We start from the raw sequence: 16,693 nt of genomic DNA on the forward strand, positions 1-16,693 counted from the left end.
ACCACAGCCATAGCTGGTCCCTCAGCATCGCCCTGCTCACAGGTACCTCAGCTGGCCTCAGCACTCAAGTTGAGAGCTCAGGGTCATGGCAGGCTCCAGGCTTCTTCTCCTGTGTATTATGGGTCTGTCAGATCACAAAGGAATGAAGGGCCCTTCTTGAACAAAAGACCTTAATAATAAATAAAGGAATTGCAGAAAATTGGTGATAGTGCCCGAGTCAGCAATGTCCTTTCCTCAGTGTGAGGTCCATATCCCTTTTCTTTATTAGCAGGCACTCGGCTGCTTGAGATGCTGCAGTTAAGGGAAAAATCAAAAGAAAGTTTCTGCTCCACATGAGGAATAACATCACCTCAGCCTTTACCACTGAATGGAAGCTCAGAACCTGACCAGGTGTAGAAATAATTAATGTGCTCAGCCAACGCCTCCTAGAAAGTCCTTGTGGCTGTTATGTGGGTTTTGTATTCTTCATGACCCATACCAACTCACCTGCACAGGTGTGAGTATTGAGGCAATATGTAAAAACACAGAGGGGCTTGCTTCTCAGAAGATGCCTGTGCACCCACGGTTGCCCTACATCAGGGGTCCTCAAACTTTTTAACCAGGGGCCGGCGCGCGGATGAAGTGGCAGGCAGTCGTCTGCGGCTGCTTGGTTCCCCCCCAACCCCGGCGGGGGGGTCTGTAAATACCGGGGGCCGGATTGAGGATCCTGGGGGGGCGTATCCAGCCCACGGGCCGTAGTTTGAGGACCCCTGCACTATGTGGTTTGCCTCCTTGCAACCGAACACCATCACAGTCATTGCAGAGCTTGGCGCTGAAATATTTGAGGAGGACAGGGCTTAGGTCAATGGAATGGAAAATAATGACAAATCAATTTAAATGCAGATCCTTGCGAAGTATATGATAATAGACTGCTTCAAACAAATTTTAAAAGGAAATTAGCTTTGGTAAAAAAATCAAGGATTCTAAGCATTAAAAAGTGACATAAACCCAATCATAATAGAGGTGATAAATCAGTTTTGCCAGATAGGAAATAAATCATGAGTGAACAGTAAGGGAAACAGATGAACGTTATGCTTGGGGGTTTTAATATGTCAAAATAAATTTTGTAAAATATTTATAAATTTATGAAGCATTGCCACATCTTAGAAAAAAAGCTGGTATTTAGAATTTTATGAATGTTTATATTTATACATTTGTATGAGTTTGTGTGGCTTTGTATGTGTGTATGTATATATATACATATATATATGTATATATACAATATGTATGTATATATTTATCCATACAGAAATAAAAGAGGATCAACTTTAAATTTTATATACATTTACTTTTTTTAAATAGCAAAAATTTGTATTTGGTTTTGTTTGTGCATGTCTGAATCTTGGGATAAAACCATTTGCTTGTCTAAGTCACGGAAAGAGGAAGCTGAAAAGAAGGGTGAGAACAGGGCTGAGGAAAGGGAAAACCTATAGACCGAAACAAACATAAATGCTGTATTCTTTATTCTTTGCTTATTAGGGATATATGATTACTTTAGCTGATTTGAAACACAATTTTAACCATGATTCTGTTTCAGGGTGAAAAATCATTTTTGGGTTAATTCATGCTACATATCTGTTTCCACAGCCAGATCCCTACTCAAATACACACATGCATGTTGCGCCGGAAGGCAAACAGTCTGTGCCCCAGATGAACTAATTCATGCAGTGTGACACCTTCCAGCCTGAATTAGAACAGGTACTTGTATTGTTTTGCGACAAACTGCTACCTAACAACTTCAATGTCTTTCATTCCTCCACCCAGATTCACTCCATTCTCCCAAGATAATCTTTCCAAAATGCATTTTATCAATTAATTTATTTAATGTGATGTGGAATAAACAAAAGTTACCCGAGCACCCTCATTTGTAATGATTAGTAAGAAGCTGTAACACTCCCATCAGATTTTACATTCTGAATGTAGCAACCCAAGAAGAAAAAAGCCTAATGCCTGCAGACAAATGTGAATCTCTACTCCTGCAGTCAGAAGGGCCATTTCAGGCCATGCATGTACCAGCTGTAACAGCACATGTGAAGGGGAGGTTCCCTGTGTGCGGCATTTCCTAGCTTGCTTGTCTCCAAATATCAAAGCAAAGTCAATGTAATCAAAACACTGTTGTAAGTCAGGGGTTACAAAGTTCTCCTCTGAATTAACTGTTTGGGAGGAGGCGGCAGAGATGCAGCGAAAGGATGGGGTTTGTGCAGAGGAGAACCTGAAGAGCAGGCAGCAGCACTTCATGGCCACTTGAAAGACTTGTTGCAGGAAGCCTCCGGGACACATTTACCATCTGTCATGTGTTTCACTTGGATGGCATTTACCTTGTGAAACCTAACAGATTGTGACCCTTCCTTGGCATCTTTCTGGGATCAAACTTTTCTTCTGGAAAGCAGACAGAATAGCTGGACCATGAGCTACTTAGTATTTGTCTTTATTGTCACAAATGAAATAGCTGTAAAAATCTTCTGTGATGATCTAATGTCAGATGCTACGTTGGGATGATTGACTTTATTGAAGAAAGATGAAAGGCGTCCGGTGAAGCTGCTGTTGTATTTTCACCAAAGGTTAGGTGAGTTCAGGGACGAGATGAGTGATACTTCTGAGTCAACTCACAAAAGGGTGTAGTTCACAAGGTAAAACATACGGGGAAAATCGTTCCTGGGGAAGTGGGTGGGAGCTGTCAGAGATGGATAGGAGGGAACAATTGCTGCTCTTCAGTCACAAGTTTATTTCCAGTAGCTAAAAATGAAGCATGATTATAATCAAAATAGGATCTAACTTGCTGTAATTCTCCTTGCATTAACTTGCACTTCCTGAGCTAGATTTCAGGAAACACAAGAGGGGCTGACAGCCATTTCACCCCCCACCACACCACTGTGCTCTCTCTGCTAATCTGCCCCCAACCCCCACCCACCCCCAAAAAAAAAAATTATCTCAAACTACTATTTCCTTTTGCTCTACACAAACACGCTGCCATGGTCCTGGAGTTCCCTGCCTGTGCAGCTCTGGTTAAAAGCAACGCTCATTTGACCCTTCCTGCTTCATTTTACCTTGTTCTGGAAGGAACCTTACTGTCTTTTACATTTAGCTAAATGAACCCATATAACCAGTATTAATAAGCCAGTATAAATGTGGTTCTCCCACTCTTCTTGGTCACAATGGAAACGGATTAAAGGATGCCTTTGAAATCTGTGTGGTGGGACAGTCCAGGGAGGCACTAAATTCTTCAGTTCTTTTTGATTATGTCAAACAGGAGGGAAGAAGCATTCAGCAGTCCTGTTTTACTAGTCTGGAAAGCATGAGGAATGGCAGGAATACATCACACCTCCTTCCCAGCCTGGCCTGCCGCGTGTCTTTCCAGAGGCAGGCGGTGCACAGTGGAATTGCGGCAACCTCACGTTGTGCCCTGGCAAGCAGCTGGGCTGCTCGGCACGTGGCAGCGTACAGCTGCCGAGTCAAACAGGCTTCTGAACACAGCTCTCAGCATTTCAGAAGTTTATACTGCCACCCATTGCTGTATCTGAGCACATTTTTCCTGAAAGTGATAGCAAACTCCTGCACAGATTTCATTTCGCAGTAGCACATTTCCCTTTCTGGAATCAGAGCTCTCCATCACAGCAAACAGATATATTTGGGAATAACAGGCTCTGAAGCGTGTCTGCGTAGGCTAGGGTGGAGATGCTTTCTCAAAGGCAAAGTGTGATTGGACTGTGGAGTCATTGGAAGTCTTTTTGGTGCCTACTTCTTCGCAGCCAGGAGTATTTTGGCTCAGGGGTTTTGTTCCAGATGTTGTCAGCATGTGTTGCAGTGGTGCAGAGGAGAAAATTCAGGTCTTCATAACCTCTGAGGTTTGAGCATTCATTGCCTAACAACAAGATACATTACACACCATGACTGGAAGCAACTGCAGCTGCAGGGCAGGTGCAACAGGAGCTATGACTCCTATAAAATGAGGGGAGAAGGAAACTGCATGTGGAACTGTGTTGGTACATCTGGACCATCAGTGTATGCTGCTGCAATAAATTAATCTATTTTTTCCTATAGGCAGAGCTTGCAAAAAAGGCATCAAAACAATGTATCAGGAATTAGTGCAAAAGAAAGCACCAAATTCAAGAATTTTCTTCAATAGTGTTGAATTCACTCTTTTTCAGAGTTTTGGGGATTGCAGTTAAAGCAAAGTTCTTTGAACAGCACAAGCATGGTGCAAAGAAATATTTGCCAAACTATGTATGACAACCTAAAATCCCCAGCTACAAGTAACCACAGGGATTTATAATACAGAGAGGGGGGAAAATACATAACACAATTAAACAAGATTCCTATCTGAACACAAAGGAACTTCAAGAATTTTAATTAATGGCCAGGAGTTATGTTACAAGGTACAAGACAAGCAGAGAGGTGTGAATGAATAAATAATAGCATCAATAAGGCTGAATTGTAGAATACATTTTTCTCATTTTATTTGTTAGTTTTCATTCAAATCACAAAAAACACCCTACTCAGAGTTGTAGCTAATATATAGATCTTGATAATGCTTTAAAAAAAAAGAAGATCAAATCCACAACAAAATATTGCAGCTGTAATTTAATTTCAATAATGCATAATCAGTCCTAGTATACCAGGGAGGGTAAGCAGTATATTCTTTGAATATAAGTCAAGATAGGTACACCACATCTTACAAAAGTACATGGTTACTCAGGTTTTGCTACTGAGAACAAATTGTGATTTATTTGCAAGGACTGCAAGAGGATTTGTGGCGTAAGCATGTGGGACACATTTCTGAATACTGGGTGGGGAAAACCCTATTAGCTTCATACTGGAAGAAAAAAGTACAGATTGAGAATGAAAAATTGTAGTAACAATCAGGATGAACTGCCAGAACATGAAAACTGACATGAAAAAATATCTTCTTCTCCAAGGCTGCAACTGCCCCTCTTCCCTGCTCCAGCCCACCAGCACAGGCAATGGCCAAGCAGAAAAATCACTGAAGGCAGCTTTGCTCCTGGCTGGTTTCAGTCTATGCTGAGTAAATTTAATGAGGAAAGTAACATCATTTAGTATATTTGGGGTTGGAAAAATCTGCTGTTCCTGTTCTTGAAACATTAGCTATCTGTTGTGTTCATCCACCTAGAGAAAAGACACAGGGCAGTTCAAGATTTACTTTAACGGACAACAAGTGGATTTTCAAAGCACTAATAAAGGATCATGTATTGGAATCTGGTGCTGACTGGCAGAGTACAGCTAGTCAGAGACAGTCACAGTGGAGTAGCCAGGGTACTAGTGGACATCCTAGTTGAGAGTAGAGAGGATAAAGGATATTTCTCTCACCATCTGTAGGTGTTCCATAAAATCTTGATGGCAGTTTCCTTCCAGAAGTAGGCTTCTCTTGTACCATGATGGATTAATGTAGCTCCATTGCTATTAACATTACTACTGCTTTCTATGGATAAATACTGTCTGCACCAGAAAGGGGGGGGGGGGGGGCGAGGGGAGAGAAACCAAAAATAATTTTAAAAAATCCACAATTAATTGTCCAATCCAATACTAATTTCTCCCTAAAATAGTCCAGTCTTGCAAATCATCTCAGCACCAATGAATCAGAAAATTGCAATGGAATTAAAAGAATGATAAAACCCCCCAACTTTAAACAAGTATTTACACGTAAAACAGCTAACAGCTAAGAAAGTAAGTGCAGCTATAATTATGCTTAAGAAAAACTTCCTTGATATTTTTGATGAACAATTTCTAGTCCATGTATGGTCTTTAAAAGACACCGGCAAATTCAGAGAGTCACACAAGTTATATTAAACTTCAGAAAATGCCTCACAGATCAGCATAAAAATGATCTGTTTCATTTATAAAAATATCCCCACCCAATCCACTCTGCCCCAGACAAAAAACTGGCATGTCATCTATTCCAATACATCAGTATTTTCCTAGGGAGGAAATAGTGGGGATTAATAGGCTTCTTAATCTAGCAAGGAGAAGTGTAACGAGCAACACAAAAAGGGAAGCCAGACTGCTTCAAACTGCAGAAAAGGCACGCGTTTCAAGACTGAGATTAGTCACTGCAACAAGCTGCAAATAAAAGCAGCAAATTCTTCATTTCTTTTGGCCTTCAAAAGCACAATAACTGGCTTTCTGAAAATAAGCATTAGTCAAACTCAAGTGATGAAGCCTGATAAAGGAATGACCGTGTGAATGTTAATGGCTTGTGATGTGCAGGAGGTTAGATTATATGGTCTAATGATATCATCTGTCCTTAAACGCTCTGAGTAAATACAGCATTGTGCTTGTTTCCAGTGCAATGATCAGAATTCAGCAAATCCACCTTTTTCTTCTGCTCCATTTTACGTTTTTCTTCAGAAAACAGGGAGACAGTGCCCATGTGCCCGTCTATGACGGCTTTGCTATTTTCTGCGCTTTAAACCCTGATAAGAAACAGAATTCACTTTACGACCCCTTGACACTAGTACAGCGTTAGCACAAACGAGAGCTGGGGCCGCTGTACTTATCACAGCAAACCAAGGGGAACGCCAGGCGCTCCTTGTACATGCGGGCTGCAGCCAGGCATGCCGGACAAACGGCAAGGTCTTAGGGACTCCTTAGGAGCTTTAGATCTCGTTTCAGTTCTACCAACAAATAAACGCTAAAGATGCTTAAATAACTGTTTGCTTAAAAAGCTTGTTTAATTGAAACAGTAGAGGAAATCAAATGCTGCAGATTCCTGTCACACATGTCCCACAGCAGCCCTCGGCCCGCTGCCTCTTCTCTGGTGGCGTTCCCATATCTGTTTGCAAAGCAAGCTCCCACTGGATCTCCTGTTCCTGAATGATTTCTAGCATTGAGTTAAGTTTAAACGGGAGAACAGATCTGTTAATAGTAATGTGCTTGAAAAGTGTTGAAGTGATGCAAAGAGACGGTGCCACTGCCACCGTTCGCTCCGGGGAGTCATTCCGCCGGGGAGGAGCGGCGTCCCTCTTCCACGGGCTTGTCCTGACTATCCATGCGCCTGGCACCTGCCTTCTGAGCAAGTCCTGGCCTTATCCCAGGGCACGGCTGGCCGCTTCCCAGACAAGCGCCGGCACGTATCCCTCCCCGCACCGGGCGGCGGCTCTGCCTCGGGGGCGCAGGGGCGGCGGGGACCGGGCCCCGGGGGGGGCGCAGGGGCCGCGCCGGGGAAGCGCTGGGGAGGGGGCGGGCGGCACCGGCGGGGCGGGGCGGAGGGCGCAGCGGCTGCAAACACCGCGGGGCGCGGCGCTGGCTCAGGCACCGGCGGGCCAGCCCGCAGCGCTGCCAAGCGCGGTGGCGGGGCGCGCTATGCCGCTGGGGAGCACGTCCCCGCTACGCCGTTCGGCGTTGTCCTCACTTTGGAGCAGGGAACGACGGGGTTGCCCTGCTGGGAGGCGCGGCCCCCGCCTGTTTCATTGTGACAGGCCAGGCCAGGCCAGGTGTTCAGACTTGCGGGGGGGGGGGGGGGGGGGGGGGGCCGCCGCCTCGGACCACCAGCCCCCTCCGCCCCCTGCACACGGACGGGCGGGCGGTGCATAAAACGCGCGGTGGCGCTAGGACCGCTGGGCTTTAATGCGAGGACCCCGAGGCCCCCCCCAACAGCACCGCCGCACCGCGCGGGCGGCTGGGGGCAGGTGCCGAGAGAGGGGAACGAACGCGACCCAACCAGCCCAGCTCCCCCAGCCCGCCCCGCTCCGGCCCGGCGCGCTGCCACCGGCCCCGCCGCCCCCCGCGGGGGCCGCCGCCCGCACCCGCGGCACCACCTGCTCCGGCCCCGCCCCGCGCCCGGCCCCGCCCCGCGCCCGGCCCCGCCCCGCGCCCGGCCCCGCCCCGCGCCCGGCCCCGCCCCGCGCCCGGCCCCGCCCCGCGCCCGGCCCCGCCCCGCGCCCGGCCCCGCCCCGCGCCGCTTCGTCTGTCGCGCCAGGTGGCAGCAAAGGAGCAACGCGCGGGGGGTGGGGGTGGGGCGGGGCCAGGCTCCGCCCCGGGCGACCCCGCCCGAGGCAGCGCGAGCGGCGTGGGCGCGAGGCGGCGCGGCAGGGGTGCCGGCTGCCGCTCCCCGCGGAGGGTGGCGGGTGTTCTCTTTGTGTAGTTTCGAAGTAAAACATATTAATAAAAAGGAAACCGGTGGAAGCTGGCGGGCCTTCAAAAGGTGACTGGGGTCCGAGCCGCCGCGGCTCGCGGGTGCCAGGACTGGCGGGTGCGCCACTAGCCCCCTCACAGGCCCACTCAGCAGGGGACCCGCAGCCCTGAAGTCCCGCCACACGCGGTTTCTGCAATGCGAGTTTAAGGCAAGGAGAATTTCCCCCAAAGTGACAAATCCCATGAAGAGTTGTACAAAGAAGGGTCAGGTTTTTGTAAACAGAAACCCGCGGCCCAGCTCCCGCCCAGAAGACATCACCTCAATGCATCTACTGCTGCTGCTGTGGGGTGCCGTAATACCACGAGGAAAATGATGTCTTCATCTTTAGCGAGTGAGACACAGCAAGAAATGCCTCTTGCAGTCAAAATAATTGTTGGTAACAATTTAACCCACTAGTGGATAACAATAGCAAGGCCACTATTCATATTTATTCATTATTATCTTTCTTACAGGCTGCTTTTACACTGTATAAAGTTGTAAAATTGACTACCCAGGAACTTCGGCAAGAAATGATGGAGTTCCTGTACAGGAATTTAACCAGCCTCTCCCAGGTAATGCTGCGTCACGCTTTTGAACGTCACAAGGCTGTGTGTCCCCATGGCCGTCGGGGCCCCACAGGCCCTGTGCCATTCACTGGGTGCTGTGCCTCACAGCCAGCCACCAAGCAAAACCACATCCCTCACACCTGCCTCAAACCAGGTGTGGACTTGGACATTAACAGTGAGGGTGAAACCCCAAACGTGTTCACTGATCTGTCCCAGTGCCCCCCATCTCCCGCCCCAGGTGGGCAATGCTAAAAGGGCCTTGGCCCTACAGCTTCTGGAAGTGGTGTGCGAATGCCCTGCAGCAGGACCCTGGCTGCTCAGAGTCTGTGAAGCCAAATGCAGCCACAGGCTGGAGGAAGAACTGTGTTACCAAAAGTGCACCCAGTGACCCAGCCTGGCCTTACCTTCCCTGGAGGCCCCAGCCCCTGCCATCCCTCAGGAACACAGCCTCCACGAGCTGGGTGCTACCCCCCATTTTGCTTCATTAAAGGGGCCCTTGGAAGAGTTCTGAGAGACATCCATGGATGAGTTCAGTCTGTGAACGTAAGAAGAGTTGAACTGTTGGCTTTATGCAGATCTTAATTTCTGAAAGAATTTAATTTGCTTTATTTGGGGCCACTGCAGTAGTTTCGTTGAGCAATCTCCTATTTTAATTAAAGAAAGTAAACAGAAATGTGGAAAAACAAATGCTAACTGGAGCTGCTTTCTTCCCAGTGGAGCCTGAATCCCAAAGCTTCAGCTTTGAGTTTGCTTCCATACTACGCCTCAGGGTGTACGAATGGGTGGTATGGGAAGAGAAAACCTCCCGACATTACAAAGCTGGCTGATCAGGCGAAGACTGTGCTGTCTGGCCATTTAGGCACACACTGCCAACATTGGACCCTGTTCCACTGCAGGGCACAAATGTCAAGTGCTATGAAGGTATCCATGTGCACTGTGGCCCTATCTGCGTCTCCCATGTGGCTAAGCCCCGGTTTGGTGGGTTAAGGTCTCCTTGGGGCCCTGACATCCACAAGGTTGAAGCCCTGCAGGATGAAGCCATGGTGGATATCTGTTTCCATTGCCTCCTTCTCCACAGAGATACTCCTTTGGTACTAGCTATGCACTGGATCCTGGACACTCTGCTCCACAATTCACAAGAGAGACTTGACACTGCTCCAGGCCAAGGAGGGGCAAAAATGAGACAGCAAGGGCCTCAGAAATTCCTAAGGAAACAAAAAAAGCACACCATTTCGATCAAACAAAAATAATTAATTAACTCAGTCGTTATTTAAAAGCATACAAGTGAGCAACCTAAGTAGCTATTGATCTTGTCACCGCACTGTTGCCCTGACCGAGTCTCATGAGTTATGCCCTTCTATACAACAGCTGTGTGTGTAGAGCTCAGGCTGTGCTCATCCTCTGCCAGGTCCAGGCAGACCTTGTACCAGACTGTGCTTGCAGGACAGCACCATGCAGGACGGCGTATTGGCTGTGGATCCCATGAGCCTGGGGGAGCCGGAGTCACCTGTATAGCTCTGCAGCAGTCTGCAGATTAGTCTGAAGGCAAAAAGGAGTGTGGATGGAGAAAGTGAGAGAGAATGAGATAACGTGTGCCTCCTGTATCAGGTATAATGCTATGCTACTGCTTTGTCCTGTCTCTAATTGTCTGATCTGAGTATTTTAAGAACCAGCTGCTGCTTCAAGCCATCTTTGGCAAGTACAGGGAGAATTCAAGGCAGTTGATGAAGTGCCAACTCCATTAGCTCTGCAGCTGATGTGTCCTGGTATGCTCCCAGCCAGTCTGAGCAAGCATGGTGGGCTACTGGAGATGCTCAGTCACCATGAACTGCCACCATGAGTCCACAGCTAGTTGGACTGCTGGATGCAAGAGACAGTTGTCTTCATTCTGCCTCTAAAACGGTCTAAGTACAGCAGATGATCAAACAACTGTTCCAGAAAAGGGCTGAAATCCCAAAGTCCTGAGAGAGGGTGGTGAGAGGGACCTCCCCCTCTCTCTCTTCCTCACCCTTGCTGTGATGCTTTGCTCCTGTGCTGTCATGAATCTCCCAAGTTGTTTCCATCTTATCACAGAGGTTGCTCTGTACCCTACAACACCCATGTGAAGTGACATCTCTTCCCCTAATGTAATACCAGATCATTGGTTGGGAGCAGAGCAAAAAAAAAAATGCAGAATATTCTGCAGTTGAGGGTCAGAAATGCACCCTCAGACCTAATGATGGTTATTCAAGAGGATGGGTTGATAGAACAGCAGATTCATGATAGTGAATCCTTGTCTGATGTGGGTCTCAGAGCTCATGAAAATGCATGAAGGAAAAGCAGAAGATCACATCTGCCATGATTTTTCTTCTCTGAGTAGGCAGCACTCACTACAGGGAGATGGGGGTGTATGCAGAGGGATCTCCTCTCTGAAAATACTATTGTACTCCTCATGCAATGGCCTGGTTCACCAAAGTACTCTCCAGAATGTTTCCAGCGTAAAATGATGTGCCTGCTGTTTTGTGATCTGTGTTGTACCTTCCTGCCAATATCACATTTATTCTGTGTTAGCAATCTTTCTTGGGCTGGTTCTGAGGGATATAGGGATGTATGGGGTTGATAACCCAGACAGGAAGACCCCCAGTATCCTCTGCTGACTGGCTCTCAGGCTTTGGCAGGCACATTTAGATGCTTAGCCCTGTCTTCAAAGCCTCACTGGTACTGCCTTGCCTCAGATCTTGTGCAGCTCACTGTGAAATTGCCAGGGAGCCAAATCTCTTCCAAAGCTTGCTTGTCCTTTACAGGGATGCAAGCAGCCTTGACCTTCAACCAGCATTGCTTGCTGCCTTGCGTGAAGATGACCTAGGCTGAATGTGACAGTATCTTCTTACAAGCTGCGTCCAACAGCCAAGCTATCAGGAGAGGTACAGTCCTAGAAGATGGTGGCCAAGATCCTGATGTGTTTTGAATCCTCAGGGCTCAGCTGCTGAGAAACATTCCCTAGAGAAGACACTTTCTCTGCATTGACTAGCGGGAAACTGGGGAGATAAGATTCATCAGACTGAGTTAGACATCAACACCTTTTCTGAAGACATCTAGGATTTCTTTTCTCCTTTTCTCCTCTGCTTACCAACTGTCTAAAGGCAGAGCCAACCTATGAAAATTTGTGACTTTTTTCCTCCAACCAATAAAGTATATATACAAGCTGCGCTTTGTCTTATTTTATAGATAAGTTGCCTGAAGCATGCATTCAAATGAGAGAAATCGCAAGCACAGGTCTACTTGTTTTTCCACAGGCTAGGTGTGCGCCCACAGCTTAGCTTAAGGAAAACTCTATAATGTCAATAGATAAATGCATACATACATGAGACAAAAGTGGTGCAATGTTGTAAAGAACTGATACTATTTCCCATTTAGAATATACTTACTGTTATGAGCCTACACATACAGTAAACAACACAGCTGAGAGGCATTAGGAAAACCTATGGTAGAAAAACAAGTGACTGGCAAACACTTTCACAGCGTCTAAGCACACCTTCAACCTTCAGAAATAAATATTTTGTAATATTATCTTATTTTGCACATTTAGTAAATCACAACAAAGAAACTGAAAACCAAGGCTCCTCTAAGACATATCAATGAACATAATCTCAACTTTTAACAGCAATATGAAAGCAAGACTGAGTAATAAGGCATCAAAGTGCAGTACTGAAACGGGTGTGAAATCTCTGTTTTAAAGTAATTTTGCACTTGTTTTCTACCATCAGGTTTAATATGGAAAAACAAGTTCCATACATAGAAACTCCTCCCAAACTCAAAAATGAAATTTCTACTCTTCCTTTTGTTTTTCTGATGCTTTTCTGGTGTTTCTTCCCCACTAGAAACAGAAACATTAAATACCACAAATCCATGCCATGAGGCAACCCACAATAAAAGTTGTTCACATATTTAAAGTTGATATCTGATTTATTATACTCAAAATACATTTTTTTTTTCCCCAGATTCAGTTTTGTCTCCTCTCTTTTTTTTTTTTTTTTTTCCCTCTGCAGAGGCTTGTAATGTACTGAACAGAGATAAAGTTCAACACTATATGTTAAACATTTGCCTGACAGTCCAATGACTCTACCACATTATCTGGGCTCTGCTCACTACCTCTGTCCTCTCAGCTACACTCTCCTCAAATATTGACATCGCTCTTCATTCATGGAAATATTCGTATTTTAAATAGTCTCCAATCCAAAATGTCCTTGGGTTTTACAAGGCATATTTTCTGTCCTCTGCATCAGGGAGTTGTAGAAAGTGTGATGTAAATCATCTGTGGCAAAGCCTTCACAGTTCTCAGATGGTGCTTAACAATACCATTGCAGAGCAGCTCATAAAACTGGGCACATAAATGTTTTTATGGCTATGGACTTGTATGGGCTCAGTTCCATATTTCTTCCCGAATTCAGTACATTTCTGCTGAATTAGCTTCTGATCTCTTTTGCCATTCTATTGCGCATCTGGCAAGAGGTCTGGGCTAAAAGCAGATAAGGCATCAAGCCATTTGTTCCTTTTGGGTTGTCAGCCCCTGGAGAAACATTATTCAGCTGTTGAGAAACACTAAATAAGAAACAAGTAAGAACTCACTTGTTGTCTAGCTTAAATTTCATTCTTCATGTGAAGGAGGAGCTCTTTTAAGCAGTAATTGTAGAAGGTTTAGGATTTAGTTGCAAAAGATTCCCTTCAGACCATCTCAAGCTGTTATCCTGTCAGCAGGAAAGCAAACATGCTACTAACTGAGCTGTCACAGCCTGCTCGGACAAGTCAGTCTTTCAGCCACTCTTTCTCCTTCTTTTGAAGCAGTCGCATGCAACCTGACCTGTCAAGGGTGAGCAGGCCAAAACATAGGAAAGGAATAACAGGGTGAAGGATTAAAAGACTGTGGCATGGAGATGCTAGGAGAAGGACACCCAAGAGCACAGATATGGCTTTGGATAAAAAGGTTGGTAGTTTGGCAGCAGAGGTTTGGAGATGAGGCACAGGGAAGAGAAGAGGTACAGACTGGAGGACTGTTGTGGCAGGGAAAAGATGTTGAGGATGCATTATTTTGCAGTAGCGGGAGAGAGGGGAGGTGAACACTGAAGTGAGGTAAGAGGGATTTGAGAACTGGGCCTGAGGGTACTGCAAAATGGAAGAAGGGAGTAGACATGATAGGAGTAGTTATTAGACAAGCCTGATGACACTGATTATTGTCAATGCCCTCCCCATGCACACACAAGCTCACTCCCAACTTCTTCTTGGGCAACCAGCTACTGACGGTGCAACGGTGCACATGAAGGTATGTTTGCCATAGTAGGTTAGCTGTCCTTTCTGTTGAGTATTCACCATTCAACGACAGCTGACAAAAAAGTGGTTTATTCCAGGATGAGTGCTTTCTGTTGAATGGCTGCTGCACTGTAGATGGCTGACTGTCCGTGAGAGTCTAGTGGTGGTAACCTGGTGTTCATCAACTGAAGACCCTCATGACCTACTTCGTTATTTAAACTCTTACTGTAAACTTAGTTGTCACTTCTGTCTGAATGTCCCTGCATTCCTACTGCCTGGAGTCTCCTGGGCAAGACCCATACCAAACTTGGACCAGCAATCTGCCTCACCATTTTTCTGTCCTCCCCAGCTATACATATATCATTACAGCCCAGCTGTTTTGATATGAGTCTGGCACATGACATCACACTTGGTTCTGTGGTTCCTTCAGCTTCAGTAGTCTAATGCCTGTCTATGAGCTGCTTTCCTGAAAACACAGTTTTCAATTAATTATATGTTACAAGAGCAAGCTTTTTTAAACATAATGTCTCCCTTTTAATAGACTAGCTATGCCATGTTTTCTTGTCCAAAAGTGTTGACAGTACTTAGAAGTATAGTTTAATGACTTTATTTAAAAATATGTGCAAATATAGGGACTTTTATCTAAAAATGCATACCTTCTACTGCTTATTTGCATGTAGATAAGTAAGACCCTCCATATTGTGTTAGACAAAAGGTACTCCAATAGTGTTTTAAATTCACTGTCCTGTCTTTCAGGAACAGACTAGCAGAATTCACAAAGCCAATTACAGCTGAAGAATTATTTTGAAATCTGTCACTTCTCAGCTACAACATCTCAGTTAAAAATTGTGCTCAAGTGAAGAGGCTTAACACCTACTTATATGTCCAATGGATGCCAGCTGGACACACCAGCAGGCACTCAGTGAATTAGAGGGAGATCAACAGCTTGATCACATAGGGAATGTCTGCACAGATACCCTAGTCAGAAGTAAGACTATGACCCCAGGCACGAAGAACATAGGATGTACCTCCATGACAGTGTTCAGGAAACAGAAATCTGGGGATCATTTTGGTAATGTTTGTTTGCAAACAGCAGGCTAGAAAATAGAAATAACATTTTCATAGTAGTTTCCCATAGGTCGCTGGTAAAACAACTACTAGAATACTGTGTCCAAATGAATAAAGATTCAAAAAAATTATAGATGAAAATTACAAAACTTGTTATAGATTGCTCAATCATCCTACAACCTTGATCTATTTAAATGATGAAAGATTAAAGGCTCCTTCTTCACAATTTATAAATGTGAAATCCAGCTGTTGAAGGTATAATGAGATTCAGTAGCTGGGAGATGAAGCTAAACTAATTCAGACCATAAATAATGCTCTCATTAGTTATCTGTTGCATATTAACTGTTGAAATAATCTATCGAAGATTGCCCATCACTAAAAATAATTAAATCAGCATTGGATTTATTTTTTTTTATAGACATGCTTTAATTCAGCAACATCTATTGGGCTTGAAGAAAATTAATTAATGGATGTCCAGTGACCTGTGTTACTCAAAAGGCTGCAGTAAATAATTGTAAAGCCAACATTAGTCAATGAGTTCTTTAATTTATCCACTGCAAATAACAACTTCATAGCTCAGTTATGTGTTGCAAAGCTTATGCCTTGATTTGTTTATCTTAATGGCAATATCAAGATATCCTTTGCAGGGGATACCTCCTTTCTCCCACAGCCAGCAACAGCCCTAAAATTGACCACTGGAATACGTCCTGTCCTCTAAATCGTATTCCCACCTTTGTCAGCAAGCCCTCACGGATGTCACACTGGGATCAGATAAGGACATTTTCACTGGCAGTGTTGCCCAAAAGGATTACAGAGAAGGTGACATTATTTGGGGCTGTAACCGTATCCTACTGAGAAATGTCCAATGACTGTTTTACTACTATGGCACCTTTTAAAATGCATTGCAGCACAGCCTGGGAACAATGTGCTCATTTGTCAAGATAATATACATCTAAGCATGCCTCTTGTTAAGCTCACAGTCAGGTATTTCTGAAGCTTAATCATCACTCTGCTGTGTTTTGGCTGGGGGTGATCAATTTAACCTTTCTGTGACTGTGTGTCAAATCACAATAAGCTGCTTTCTGGGGACTTGGGAGCACTGTAGTGGTAGTGGTGCACTGTAACTTGAAGTTACATCTCAGCATTTCACCAGATCAGCACAGTGACTTGTCTTTCACCTGTATTGGCGATGACTGAGTAGCATAAAAGCATTTTTTTGTCACGGGAGCTGACTTGCTGTGTTTCAAGAACCATCCAAGACAACTTGACTTTAGGCTGAGGAAGGGACATTTCTTAACACTGAAGGTATATTCCGTTCTTATACACCAAACAGTACACTGAAGCTCTAGGAATTAGACAAAAGCATTGACATGGTCATGTGGTGAGCCACCATACCATAATGTTTATATGTGCTACTCTCAGCAGTAAGATTTCACCCAATGCTTTTATGACAGTTTGCTATTTCTCTTTCATTAGTTATTTGCTAGCAGCTACTGGCCTTGCATCTTACACATAGAGGTAATAAGAATTGTATTCTCAGGGAGAAGGGTGTCACAATTTGCTGCTAGTTTTAGCCAAACGATACCCTGTCTTGCATTTGGTGCAG

The sequence above is a fragment of the Falco peregrinus genome, chromosome 7 (genome assembly GCF_023634155.1).
Source record: "Falco peregrinus isolate bFalPer1 chromosome 7, bFalPer1.pri, whole genome shotgun sequence".
NCBI classification, from domain to species: Eukaryota; Metazoa; Chordata; class Aves; order Falconiformes; family Falconidae; genus Falco; species Falco peregrinus.